Source organism: Ostrea edulis, chromosome 3 (assembly GCF_947568905.1).
Source record: "Ostrea edulis chromosome 3, xbOstEdul1.1, whole genome shotgun sequence".
In the NCBI taxonomy this organism is placed as follows: domain Eukaryota; kingdom Metazoa; phylum Mollusca; class Bivalvia; order Ostreida; family Ostreidae; genus Ostrea; species Ostrea edulis.
Window position 1 is genome coordinate 61,432,185 of NC_079166.1, and position 14,622 is coordinate 61,446,806.

General features: G+C 34.0%; 1 protein-coding gene, 1 long non-coding RNA gene and 1 pseudogene across 3 annotated transcripts in view; all 3 read left to right on the forward strand.

Moving 5' to 3' along the window:
- LOC125673583 (uncharacterized) overlaps window positions 1-2,311 on the forward strand; it is a 35,904-nt gene extending 33,593 nt beyond the window's left edge. For both annotated transcript variants that reach the window (XR_007369599.2, XR_007369595.2), the window contains 2 exons: window positions 949-1,297; window positions 1,697-2,311. This is a non-coding gene — a long non-coding RNA (uncharacterized LOC125673583). The remainder of the gene's footprint in view (window positions 1-948; window positions 1,298-1,696) is intronic.
- A 6,565-nt stretch (window positions 2,312-8,876) lies between these two features.
- On the forward strand, window positions 8,877-10,100 carry LOC130053606 (uncharacterized; annotated as a pseudogene).
- A 4,520-nt stretch (window positions 10,101-14,620) lies between these two features.
- The window catches only part of LOC125673587 (uncharacterized), a 3,199-nt gene continuing 3,197 nt past the window's right edge, over window positions 14,621-14,622 (forward strand). The window contains exon 1 of the mRNA XM_056158434.1: window positions 14,621-14,622. This exon is cut by the window's right edge and continues 119 nt beyond it. The gene's annotated coding sequence lies outside the window, so the exon portion shown is untranslated.

A 14,622-nucleotide genomic window follows, 5' to 3' on the forward strand; every position in this document is an offset into this window, starting at 1 on the left:
CTACTTCTTGTTTTTGTTAATATCTTAATTGTAAACACACCGCGAATAAAAGACATTTTTCAGACCTGTCCTGTTAGGAAATTTAAATTCTGAAGCTTGCTCATGGCATCGTCATATCTGTTTAGAAATATCATCTGCTCAGCGTATGACCTTTGAATGTAGTTAAATGAACATTATGCAAGTTAATTACACAGTTAAAACAACAAGGATTCTAGTTTACAGTTTGTATAGTTTTGTTTACTTCATCTGACATAACAGGTTTGTCGATCATTGACAAAATGAATTCTGTCCGACTCTCCTCAGCTTCCATTTCAGAGGTTTTGTCGATTGATGTTTTAGATACACATGCCTTCCGTCCATATGTACACTATAGCATCAGGCAACTATATATCATATTTTTAAATTTGAGTTATCCGTGTTGCCCAACTCTTATTTTGTATTCCTAATAGAAGTTATGAGATGCTCACTGTTTTTTATCTTCACTTTTTCATTATGTAAGATAGAAGAAGTATTCCGTCCAATATGTGTTCTTACGAGTTGACTGACTCTGATTCATGATTAGTAAATTGATTTCACCACAATATGTTTCACCAATGCTGAATGAGATATTCAATAACTTCTCCATCAAACTTTATACAGCTTCTCTTTCGCAGAAAGTATCTGGAATCTTCAGGAGTTTTCAATACTAGTGATTTCAGATGTACAGTTTTCTTATAATCGCTGATGATCATTTCTCATTCAATTAGAAACAGTTTAAAGACATGTTTAATTTCTTTACATTGACGATGTTCCTCTTTGGCAAGAGTGCTCTTATCTCAAAACCTTTCTGTTTTGAGGGGAGAGGGTAATTAGAGATGTAAAAAAAAATGTGTAGTAGAGTTCATTTTAATTCTCAAACAAATGCTGAATACAGCAATAATATATTATACATATTTGTTTTGTCACTAGAGATGGGGGAATCAGATATAAGTGGAGGTGCAATGGGGAGGTATTTTGGAAAAGGGAAAGTATACATCATGAGAAACGGCCAGTCAAAATATAAAATAGGATGTTCTGGAGATCCGGCGAGAAGACTGAAAGAAATCCAAAGAGAAAGACCAAATGTCAAACTGTTATCTACAACAAAGGCCACTGAAATGAACGGGGCAGAAACAGCTGCCCAAAAAGCCAACATTAAGAATGGAAGCAAAAGAGCAACGAAGGTTGCATCAGACTGGTTTATAAAACCCAAGAGAAAATCTTGGGATCAGATAATTAATACTACAAGGAATGCAGTATATCGACATAACCGTCAATGGTAACAGACCTTATTTTCTACCGTCCCTTGCTTTTATATCGAAAACATAATTACGAATACTGTAACGGAACGGTAAAATCTGCTGAAAAGGTTAATCATACTTTTGTTGTAATACAATAGTGGAAATTAAAAGTTTTTGAAATAAAACCATGATGCAATAAGGTGGTCACATTGATTGCTTTTCTTTCTAATATGTACGGAGTTAAAGGAAAAGATGTACAAAGGTACAATTACCGGACAAGTAGAGTAAATCAAAAATCTGTTCATTTGTTACAGTAAATGTAACAACGATTCCCCATCATAACTACTCAGCTACCGTATATATTAAACTGTAGTTAGTAAACGTGACATATTTTACATACAATTTGAAGATTGTTTTCCATATCTTTACCTTTACAGAAAACTCAAGAGGAAAAGTGAAATCAAAGAAAAGATAAACCCGACTCTTACCAACACATAGGGGAATACCGTGGAATCATTTTAATTCGTGGGGGCCAATGTATAGATATCTATATGTTTATTTTTCCGCAGTGATATCGTGTATATATTTTATGTCTATATTTTATGTTATCTTATCTATTTTTATATTCTCTCATTTATCTGTCTGTGAATATGTTTTATACAGGACCACAATGTAAACTAATCATTTGTACTAATTGTGTTATCCTGTCTAAATAAACAATATATTTATTATCATTATTATGTTCGTGGGTAAGCAAACTTTTGCTGATTTGTGGGGAAGTAATTTCGTGGGTAAGCGATACGATGTCACTAGGAGAGATAACTCCACTTGGTTTACAAAAATGTTCGAGGACTAGTGAATTCGTGCGTAAGAGTGACCCACGAAATCTACGTTCATCAATCCCGCAGGAACTCAAAACAAGCCAGTGTTACACAATTTTTACAATTTCTCAAATGGACTTTTTTGTAATCCAAATACAAAACCAATATCCATTGTTAGGAAAAAGTTGAATGATGTACATTTAATCTTCCTCAATAAATGTTTCAACATGACATGTTATGGCTGGGTATATTGTGTTCTTAGATATACACAATATGCATCAAATCACGGCGAAATTTGGACCCTAGAGTTTCTTATTTGGAAACAAAGTACCTTTTTTATCATTCCGGAATAAATGAAAACCAAATCATTTAAAATAATTGAAAGCTTGTATCACTCTTTCAATGATGAAATCATACTTCATAACATTAAGCCATTAAACACAAATTTAGTATAATGAGATACTTTAAAGTTGTGTCTACAGAATTTCGACAATTTTTTACAACTTTTTAAATAAGCTGTCAAATCATCGCAAGTACGCATTTAAGAGGCTGTACGACATCCCAAGCATTATTACAGCTGTTATGACCAGAATGTATGTATTTTACAAACCGTCATTTGACCATTTCAAATGAGAGTCACGTGTCTAGGTCAGGCTTTCAATTACTTATAATAATAATAATAATAATAATAACTTTATTGCGAAAGACATACATCTTATAGCATTATAACAAAATTGGATAATAATTACAAAGTTGAAAATAAACGGCCAATTCTTACAAAGACATCTAGCATACAATAGTATATAGTAAATACAATAGTATAATGATAGTAAAAAAGGAGAATGACGATACAAATTACATATTATGGACTGTTCTTAGTTCAAGAGCTTTACAAATAAATTTCCCCAAGTTACAGAGTTCTTTAACATTGTTCACACTTAATAGTTGTATAAATTTGAACATAGAGGGTTTACTCCAGTAATACTTTTTCACTAATTTAGCTCTAATCTGGCAATATACAGGACAGACTAACAAAAAGTGGCATTCATCCTCAATTTCAGTGATACATGTTTTACAAAACCTTTTTTCACGTAGTACATTTTTATATCTGCCAGTTTCTATGGATAAATTATGTGATGATAGCCTTATTTTGGAGATACCCTTTTTGTACAATTTAGGAATATATTTTTCTAGGTAATATTGCAAGCAAAAATTATCAACCAAATGTTTGTAAATAGTGCATTTTGATTCATACTGCATGTTGCTATGTAAATGTTGAATAAAATGATCCTTCAATCTTTGTTGTATTATTGGCAAACAAACATGGCTATTTAAGTTATGTTGATCATGACATATATAACTAAGTCCCAAACAATCAAGTTGTTCCTTGATAAAAGTAGCCCAGTTACGACTTGTATGCTTTGTATTTTCAGAGATATTGTATAAACATTCATATGCAGCATTAAGTATACAATTTTCAGACTGCAATAGTTTAAACCAAAACTTGAACATTCTCAAAATACGAACATGATAAAATGGTAAACGCCCTGTTTCAAAATATACCATGGTTGTATTAGTGTTTTTACGAACACCAAGTGCAAATTTTAAAAAATCCAGATGAACCTTTTCAATGTCAGGTGCTTTATGTAATCCCCACACTTCACATCCGTAATTCAAAATACTACAGACATAGGTATCGAAAAGGGAGAATAAGGTACAATGATTTAAATACAATTGTTTTATAGTTGATTTAAGGGCACATAATGCTTTGCGACCTTGTGATGCTAACTGTTTCTGCGTTACCAAAAATTTACCATTTAGATTAAATAAAACGTCCAAGTAAACAAATTGATGAAATGTATAATTGATGCATACACGCTAGATTAATTTGTAAAGTAATCTTCTCGCTTTTTTCTTTCACATGCAAATGTTTTCAAGCATTAATTAACAGAAAGTTAATAACCTTTAAAAACTTGTAAATCTGTTTTAAGATGTGTGTGTAATCAGCATTAACAGTTATATTGTGATATTCTAAACGATTATTTCCTAGCGGCCGGGGACCTTCATCATCATATTTGGATATTTAAAAATATTTCCTATGCTCTATTTCAAATGACCTTGCATCATTCATATTTATAACAATAATGAATTCGATTTTCCTTATCTTTATTCTAAACGGCTTTAGACCATTCATAATCAATAAAGCATAACAGGTCCTCCTGGGTTTGCAGTAGTTTACAACTGATACTGAAACTAACGACAGCTAAATGAAGTAGAGATATAATTTATACTGGGTTCTTCAATCACTAAAAGCAGCAGTAGGTACGGATATACTCTAGCTTCCTCAATCACTTAAACTGCAATGAAATCTGTCTTATTTATGCTCCATTTCTGCTGTAGATAAATTATGTTTTACTATATTTTTATGTTGATAACATCTTGTGAACACCCGTCAATCAAAGACATTTCTCAAGACATGCTCTTGTAGACATAGGTAGGAATATTCAAAATTCTGAAGCTTACTCAAGGCATTTTCATTTAAGGTCAGTATTGTTTAGAAATATCTTCTGCTCAACATAGGGAGCCCTCAATGTGCTTGACTGAACATGTAGGTTACTTAACACAGTCAATAGAAGGATGGTAGTTTATAAGTTGTTTTGTTTTGTTTTCTTCACGTGACTTGACAGGATAGTCGATCTTTATGAAAATGAATTCTGTCCTACTTTCACCAGGTTCCATTTCAAAGCTTTTGTTAACTGAGGTTTTAGATATGTACACTATAGCATTAGGCATTTATATATATATATATATATGTGTGTGTGTGTGTGTGTGTGTGTGTGTGTGTGTGTGTGTGTGTGTGTGTGTACACACACACAGACACACACACATACATACATACATACATATATGTAGGTGAAGAAAACGAACAGTGATCAATCTCATAACTCCCACAAGCAAAACAAAATAGATACTTAGGTTTTTAAACTAGTATAGAACCCCTTCCAAAAAGTTAGGATATTGTATGTAAGTTAATTGTCTTCATTAAAATAAGACAAAAACAGCTTTCAACTGGTCCAACACCAATAGTATAGTTTATTAACATTACATTACAGCAGTTGTCAATTTTCAAGAAATAAAACGATTTTCTAAATGTTTTCCGACACAAATAATAACTGAGATATGTACTGTTTTTTAAGTTTTTAAAAAGCTATTCTATTTAAAAAATGAAATATGTATTCTGTCGTATTTCGCAGTCGTTAAAATAGAGTACCATATTCATTAAAATTCATACGCACACTGTTTACAGCTGTAGTGCATTCATGGGATAATGAGTATCTCTACAATAAGCAAAGATAAGATATCGAAGACAAAAACATTGGAATTGGATATGTAGTTATTTCTCATAACTTTGCGGATGATTGAATGATTGAATATTTTTAAAGGAATATTTCACTCATATGGAGAGGTCACCAATGCCGGTGAAGGGCTGCAAAATCTAAGTCTATGACCGGCGCTTATGGCCTTTGAGCAGGTAGGGTTCTTTATCGTGCCACACCTGCTGTGACACGGGACCTCGGACCTATTCTAACCCGGATCCTCACGGGACTGCTGATGATTGAGTCGTTTGGTTTCGTGTAATTGAATTCTTTGAAGACGACAAAACAAATTATTATATCTGATATAGAATAGATATTCATTATGTACAGTGAGATGAAAATCGTAAAGGTAAATAAATATATAAATTACACAAAAAGAACCATTCAGTTGGACTGAAACAGAACTTTGACATTTCTACATAGAAGAGGGATACATTTGAAAACTCAGGAAATTGATCAATCCGGAAACGAAATACACTGGTCGTGCAAATCACACACATTTTACGCCACATCACAAATTGTCTTCAGCAGGACAAAAACAAAATAGCAAATAGTTACCAATGTCCATGATTTATTACAAAAGTGGGTTGTTTCCCTTTGTATAGACGAAACAATCCTTCATCAGTACCCTCATTTATCGACGTCAGCACAGACACATTTCCAAAAAAAATTGTGTTCCTGCTCATATCATTCCTCCTAGTAAGAGTGATTTGTCTGAACGTAGACAATTACAGTGACAGCATGTCATAGAGGAGGAAATGGCTAAACAATGTAAGCCCCACATTTCGCGGGACGATCAAGTCACTGTTCATTTCAGGGAAGACGGAACAACGATATCATATATTCAGATCCTGGACTCCCACTACAAGAGTACATGTGACACCACCATCGGGAATGGACTGTTATTTAGCTTAATTATAAACTATTATAAACTGTTCATCCATTTTGTTGTTTGCTGTATAATATAATTTATATCATCGGTTTTCATTAGGGAAGGGTTTTCCTTTCGTTTATACTAGATTTTTAGTCCAATATATATTCTATGGTCGTTCAAACAATCTATTTTTCCAATACAACTTATCATTGACTGACTTGTTTCATACCGATTGTTTGGTCGTTCTTGGCACACTGATTTTGACTACGGATAACTCCGTTTACGTTAAGATATAGTTTTCACGGCGGGTGTGACCGATCAATAGGGGAAGTTTACTCCTCCTAGGCATCTGATTTCACCTATGGTATATACAGGAGTTTGCGTTTGTCCAACTATCTATTTTATATTGCTAATTGATCACTGTTCGTTACCTTCACCTTTCATGTGTAGCATTTGCCTTTAATGGGGAGGAACGTGGTGCTTTTGGTTTAACTTCTACTTTTAGAAGTCTGAACTTCTATTCCGATATAAATCATTTATCCGTTGTATTTGACCACGTCCACTTTATTTTTCAGCCAATAACTTAGATGACAATGCTGGACTATTCATCTTTTAGGTCACCTGAGTAAACATTTTTAACTTCCTGATAATTACCATTCCAAATCATTTCAAATTTGGTATGAAGCATCATTGGGACAAGGGGGACATAAGTGTAAATGGCATTCATTTTTGCAGTTGTTTCCCTTGCGGCGGAAGTAGGTGGCGCCTTTACCGATGGGGTCCTAGCTCAGAATAGATTCCATTAGCTAAACAAACGAATACGTAAACATTTCATACAGTTAAAGTATTGTAGCATGCCCTCGTCATGTTGTTGTGTGCCTGGGTGCGCAAACAGGGGAGGACATCGTTTTCCAAAAGACGATGCCCTTCGGAAGCTCTGGATTATTGCTATTAAGCGTGATCAGAAGCCAGGAAAGTTGTGGCAACCTTCACCTTCCAGTGTTGTGTGTTTTCAACATTTCGAAAGTACCGACTATATCAAGGAAACAACTCACGGTAACATCGCAGTTGTTTTAAAGTCTGTTTCTTTAATATTACCAATGTTTTCTTTTTATTTGTTATTTTGTTAATTTGCAAATTACGCAATATACATCGAACGATACTATAGTATAGCTGTAGTACCAGGAACGTGTAATCGTGTATCTGTCCCTGTCAATTAAATCATATCAATGCATTACTGAAGTAGTTAAATAATCCATAACATTGCTATGATGACATATTCTACACTTGTTTAGTCATGGATGTCCAAGGTACGAGTCTACTACAAGATGGGACAAACTTTGCAACACCCTTCAACAGCTCATAAGGAAACCAGGGAGTTAATTCATTAATTCTATTTACATTTAATAATATGAAATGATGTCCAACTACTATTTGAGTATCAGTGTGCGAAACTTGCTTTCGAAGAGTCTACCAAAATTTCAAATTTTATAGGCCCAACTGATTATTATAGGCTAACATAGAAGTATCAAGTTCTAATTGTACTCATTATTTGTATTCGCTTTTGTTTTGCAACAGACTTTATCACTTAATATTGAATATGCATAGGTCATTTACAATACTGTTTATTTCTTGGTGATAATATCTAGTGTCTAATTTGTGCAAGTAGTAATAATAGGGAAATAAAATTGAACTACAGAATGCCCAAAATGTGTAAATGTCTTAAAACTGCATTAATTCTCTCTATAAACATATTAGTTCAAAATACTCGTCTCGCTACAACAGACTGTGGGGTGGGGTGGGGGGTAATTCAAGTAGATTTTGTCTACCGTTGATTTCGCACACTGAAAAAAGTTTTTCTACTGGTTTTATACTGCAACATAAAATGTTCACACTTTGGTATGTGGGTTCGATTCCCACCCAGGACTTACTATTGCAAACTACATTAACTTATCTGAATAATTTTATAACATGTATTACATACAAAAACAATAAATATTCAAGTTTGAACCTCGCCACCTCAAATGTTCACAAATTGCATAATGAAATTGAGTTTTTGTTTACTTTTTGTCAAAATTATTTTCTGCTTTTCTCAATTGTTGGATTTCTTGTGTTAAAACAAATTCTATGTTAGTGTAGTTTGTTGTTGCTGGTGCTAAAGGAGGATATACTGCCCTGTGCCTCCACCAAAGTGTTCCTTATCAATAAAATCCAATTCAAGTTGTAATATTCATTTTAATTGTAGATTAAAATATTATAAAGTAAACTATGATCAAGAACACTACTATAAACAATATCAATTGAATGTACATTTAATGCTTAAACTTCAGAATTGTTAAGATTTCCATCCATATAATAGGCACTACACCAAGAAAGAAACACCTAAAAGACCATGCTGTCCCAAGTATCTTTCCATGGCGGCAATGCAAGCAGTCATTCAAAGAATCTGAAGATGGCACATTGAGGTCTGGAAGGGGGTACATCAACACTGGCACAGCAGTTGAGGACATGGGCGGTGAAGCTGATGGTGCATCTTTCCTTCCAAATGAAGATTCTGTGTGTAATGTGGAGAGTGAAGTCACCATTGAGACAGATGTTCATCCTAATGCACTACTCTCCTCTTTTGCACCAAGTAACTCCAATTTTCCCCCCATCATTTCCGGTGAACTCCAGCACACAGACGCCACAAAGACCCATTTTTGGTAGTGAAAACTTTGTCAATGACAATGCTGGTATAATGTTTTATACTGGTCTTTCTTCGTATCAAGATTTTTTATTTGTCCTGCGGACACTTGGTGAAGCTGCAGACAATCTTAATTATCTATATTCTCAGGTTGATAATGTGAGTGTTCCTGATCAGGTTTTTTTTAACACTGATCAAGCTTAGACAGCATAAGATTAACTTTGAACTGAGTAGGCTTTTTAGCATTTCAGAGTCCTCTGTATCCAATATCTGGATTACATGGGTGAATTTTATGTTTCACCAGTGGAGAGAAGTTGACTTGTGGCCAGAGAGAGATCTCGTCAGGTATTATACACCAACTGACTTCAACAGGCAGTTTCCTACTACTAGGGTGATCATCGATGGGACTGAATGTCCTGTGATGAAGCCAAAACCACCCAGAGCACAGCAGAGGACCTTTTCCACCTATAAAAATAGAAACACAGTTAAAGTTTTAGCTTGAGCAACACCGGGTGGTTTAGTTTCTTACCTTTCCCCAGCATATGGGGGTTCAACTTCTGATAGGCAAATAGTTGAAAGATCAAGACTTACAACATTATGTGACAAGGGGGACAGCATAATGGCTGACAAAGGGTTTAATGTTCAAGACCTTTTTGCACCCTATGATGTTACTGTAAATATGCCTACTTTTTTAAAGAACAGAAACAGAATGTGTGGGAAAACTATTCAAAGAGACCGCAGAATTTCAAGTAAACGTGTACATATTGAACGAATTATTGGTTTGGCAAAGACTTACAAAATTCTTACTCAACCTCTAAATACAACTGAAACAAAACTTGCCTCTGAATCATATTCAATTGTTTCATGCTTTGTAATTTCAGGCAGTGTATTATTCCAAAAAATGCTTAAGAACATGTACCAACAAGTTCACTGGTAATCTCAGTTGAGATTCCACTCAGCTGATATTTGGACTGATGCCTTCGTCAAATCGTGGAACAGCCCTCTGTAATTTATGTCTGGAAATAATTCCCCAACATCTATACATTATTGCAATTTAATTAACAATTTTTTAAGGACTTGCCTAGGTATTCCCAATTCAGTTCTCATTTCATGTATTTCTTACCCTTGCAAAATTCAAAACTAAACAGGTTTCAAAACTTGATATGAATTTGGCAGCTATTGCATTCATTTCCAGTGTCAGACTGGAAAGCTTTGCATCAGGGTGTATTCACTGCATAGCACCTTTAAACACTGTTTTCATTATTGTCAAATAACTGCCAAATTCATATACAAATTTTGCATCATATATACATCAGCTGAGTCAAATCTCAACTAAGATTACAACAAGCGGCACTTTACAGTAACCACAATGTCTGTCAGTCAGTTGACTACTACTAGTGTACCTATGTGGGAAATACTAACCTTTGAGAAGTATCATTGTTTTGATATAGTACTTGTTTGTTAATTTTTTTTAACACGGAACTTTTGTATTTTGTGAGCAAGTATTTTACAGCCCTCTAGATACTGTACACGAAAATTTTGAATTTTATGCATTCTCTTCCAATGTAATATTTCCATCAATACTCTCTGAGTAAGTATTTGATAGTTGTTATCCAAAGTGAAGCAGATATTTTAAATTTTTAGTTCTATCGATTTTAATTGTAGATTTATCTGATCCAGTACATGGAATTTGTACATAGGGTATTCCATTAGTAAATATTCTATTGCTTACTGCCTGTTACTTTTTACTTACTTACACAACAGATCATCCAGATACTTTGTTTTAAAAAGTCTCCTTATCACTATTGGATGCTTTCCACAGGTCGACATACAAAACTTTCAGATTTCTGAAGTTATCAACTGAGAGACAAGAAAAATATGGATTTCATTTAAACTATATATTTAAGTCATAAGATAAGTAGGTTTAACTGCATATTCCGAATTTCAATTCAACAACAATGTCATCATAAAATAAACATCACAATTCAAAAATGTACAAAATAAGAGAAAAGATTCACATATATATATATATATATATATATATATATATATATATAAGGGTAGCTTTGGGTACCTACAATTGCCTATGCTAAGAAATATGTATACAAAAAGAAAAAACAAAATTCTGATAATGTATGCAACATTGACTCATGGTAAAATAAACAGATCACAATGGCAATTAAAGTATACTTCAAATTGATATAAACAAACAATGATAAAACTTTATTTTGTCTAATCTTCTCAAATCAAAATGTAAAATTGCTATACTGCTTCAAGTAAAACTTCTCTAGAACAGCATTCTTGAAATGTGACTGAAAAAAGTGTTCAAGTTTTTCTAACATCTGTTCTATAAAAACCTCATCCCTCTCAATTTGAAATATCCTGATATCTTGAAATGTATAAACAATAAAATCACATCTTTCCCTTTCACAACAAAACAACTGCCCCTGAACTTGATAATAATAATCATGTGTTGGGTCTAATGTAGTTTGACCATTAATAACTTTCAAATAGTGAACTGTTTGTGTTGTAACAAGTTGAGTTCTGGAAGAAAAAGGACATTTAACTTCTACAAGTTTATCTTGTTCTACAATAGAGTCTGGACTGGCTGCTAAAAATGGACAGATTTTGCTAACAAAAGGTCCACAACTTCTGGTGACTTCACTCGTTACCTCAAAATATTTCTGAAGAGCAACAGACTCGTACTTCTTGCCATGAATTATGGGAGCTGATTTGATATCATGAACAATTGTAAGAGATTTTGCCAGTTTATCTTTATCTGTCCTATCTGTACATTTGCAAATTCGACCAAATTTTGAGGAATGTAATCTTTTACATTTTTCTGAGAGCCATAGTTTATTTTTTGATTGACCCAGAGTTTGTTTTTCTAAGGAACAAATTTCTGCATTTCTTATATTTGTAATATTTTGTTCTCGAAGCCAAATGTCAGAGAGTTTTTCAAATGAATAATCATGGTCAAGGTCAACTGCATATGGTTTGCTGGAGTAAATAACTGAGAAATACGAAGGCGGTTAATTGGAGCATAATTAACACAAGTATTTCTAAAATAATCATTGTAACCTGTGCTTTTTCTGAATTTAGTAGGCCTGGGATCAAAATTAAAAGCATTGGTGTCTTGTCTAGCAAGTTGCAAATCTTGAGCCTTAATGGGGCTTCCAGAAAATGGCTTACATTGATGAAAAGTTTGAATTTTCTGAGTACATGTTTCTTCAGTTACAATTTCTTTTGAAGACGAAAACTTGCATATTGCTAACAGCAAAGTACACACATGTTTACAATGAGCTTTAGGCCCCATACCAGCAGCACACTCACATTGTGTTTCTACAACACAACCATCTTGATCAATACACACATCAATCTTATAAGTCACTGACTTTTTCATTTGGGCACGACACTCACTTCTGAAGAAGAAAAAGTTATTGAAGCTTGCCAAACGAATGTACTTTAGAAATCTGTTCGAGTATAAATTCTGTGGTATAGTGTCAATTCTTTTATTTTCTTGACTAAGGAAAAACTCTACTGCCGTCATCTTCACAGTTGCATACGCACAATCTTCATTCAAATCTTTGTATATGTCATGATCAGGCACACTCATTACATATTCTTCACTCTCTAACTTCTCTCTACCAAAATCTTTATTTCTATCATATGCTTCCAGTCTGAAATAAATCATACTTTATCTATTCACCGCATGCATATATCTAGCATTTAAAAAAATAAATCATTAAACATACAATTATTTAACAGACAAGTCCAGTACTCTTCCTATCAAGCTAAAGGGTTAACTCTGCTCACTAGCCAAAACTAGGATGAAAGCTAAATGTTCCCTTCCAGAAATACCCGTGCTTGTGTGACAAAGTTCTGGTGACAATCACACCTGACAGAGAATATACCCCGAGTCCTAATGTGGGCCCCATTATGAGTTTTGATGCATGGATGATGTTGCCAAATAAGTGAAATGACGATGACTTACAATTACAATGTTTAATTCCATTGTTGTCAATAAATAATGAATTATTAGTCATCGTATTTATCACTATTGATCAACAATATTCATAGGCTATCAAACACCTGCTAATATCAACAACACGCATCACGCAGGGTAGACTACGTCTTGTAGTACTTGGGGCCTAGTACGTGATTCTGTCAATTCTAACGACTGCTCAATAAACATTTAACGGTTTCAGACATTCAATTAATTCAACAAATGTGTGAACTTATCATATTTTCGTGAAAACAACACAAAAGAAAACAAACAAATCCATGTGTTACGATTACACCGACACACATAGTCGTTTTGTTGAATCATGTAAACAGTACGATTTATATCGCGATACTGTATGAATAATGAATGAAGAAAGTCCTTACCGTTCTATCAATTCTCTCTTCCTTCCTGAAACTCTTGCACCTCGCTCTCACAATTCATTTCTAAGCTTCGGGAGACCCCACACACCATAGCTATTACCGGGTTTATCCGCCATTTTTGTGAACTGTTGGACCCCATCGGAGCGTGCGCCCCCTGTAGTCAGGGGGAGATAACGTCGTCATTGCTGTCCGCAATGAATGCCATTGCAGGACCCCAGGACTCATGGGGTCATAGGGGCGTAGCAAAAACTGCCCTAAATAAACCAATTTTCAAAAAAAAAATCTCAAGAACCACACACGTGAAAGAAAAACTAAATGCATATTGATATAGAGAAGGACGGCCTCTGTCAAAATGGTAAATTTCACGATACCCATGGTAGGGGTTCTGAGCCCAGGGCCGGGCCAAACTTGTTTTATAGTGTTTATGTGTAAAACACTTGAATAACATCTTCTTTAGTGCTATTTATACTGAATTGAAACTGAATACATAGAGCAGGTAGTCTTTTACCAAAATTGTAAATTTGATGATCCCCAGAGTAAGGGTTCTGACCCCAGGGTAGGACCAAACTTAGTATATATTATCTATGTGTAAGTTTCCTGATACTGTATAAACTCTAAATGCATACTATAGATGCTTTAATGTTAATACACCTATTATCTAAAACCTTTCATCAGTGTATGCACTTTTGAGGGCAGTTGAAGTTTTAAGAAGACATCTTGTTTTATACTGTTGCTGAACATTAGCATTTAGCTTAGATATTCAGAAGAGGATTTTTTTTCTAGATTTCATAACTTATGAAAGTAGTGATACCTTTTCAAATTTGGGGGACCAAAAAGGCCTGTGGGCATCTTTTTAAAAATGTTTCCTACGCTCTACTTCAAATCTCCTTGCATCATTCATATTTATATTTTGATATCTAAAAAAAGAAATTGGATTTTCCTTAACTCTATTTTTAACGGCCTTGGACCATTCGTAATCAATATATCGTAACAGGTATCCTGGGTTTGCAGTAGTTTACATTTGAAACTGAATGCACCGGTAAGTAGAGATATTCTCTTCGTTCTATAATACAATAACTAAACCTAGAATAGAGTTTATCCTATATGGCAAAATTATTTTTCCGACTTTAAGTATGAAGACCATACTTTGATATAAATTTGTTCACTGAATGAGAAATATTTGATAAAAAAAATACCATCCCCCTCTGAAAAATAAAACCAC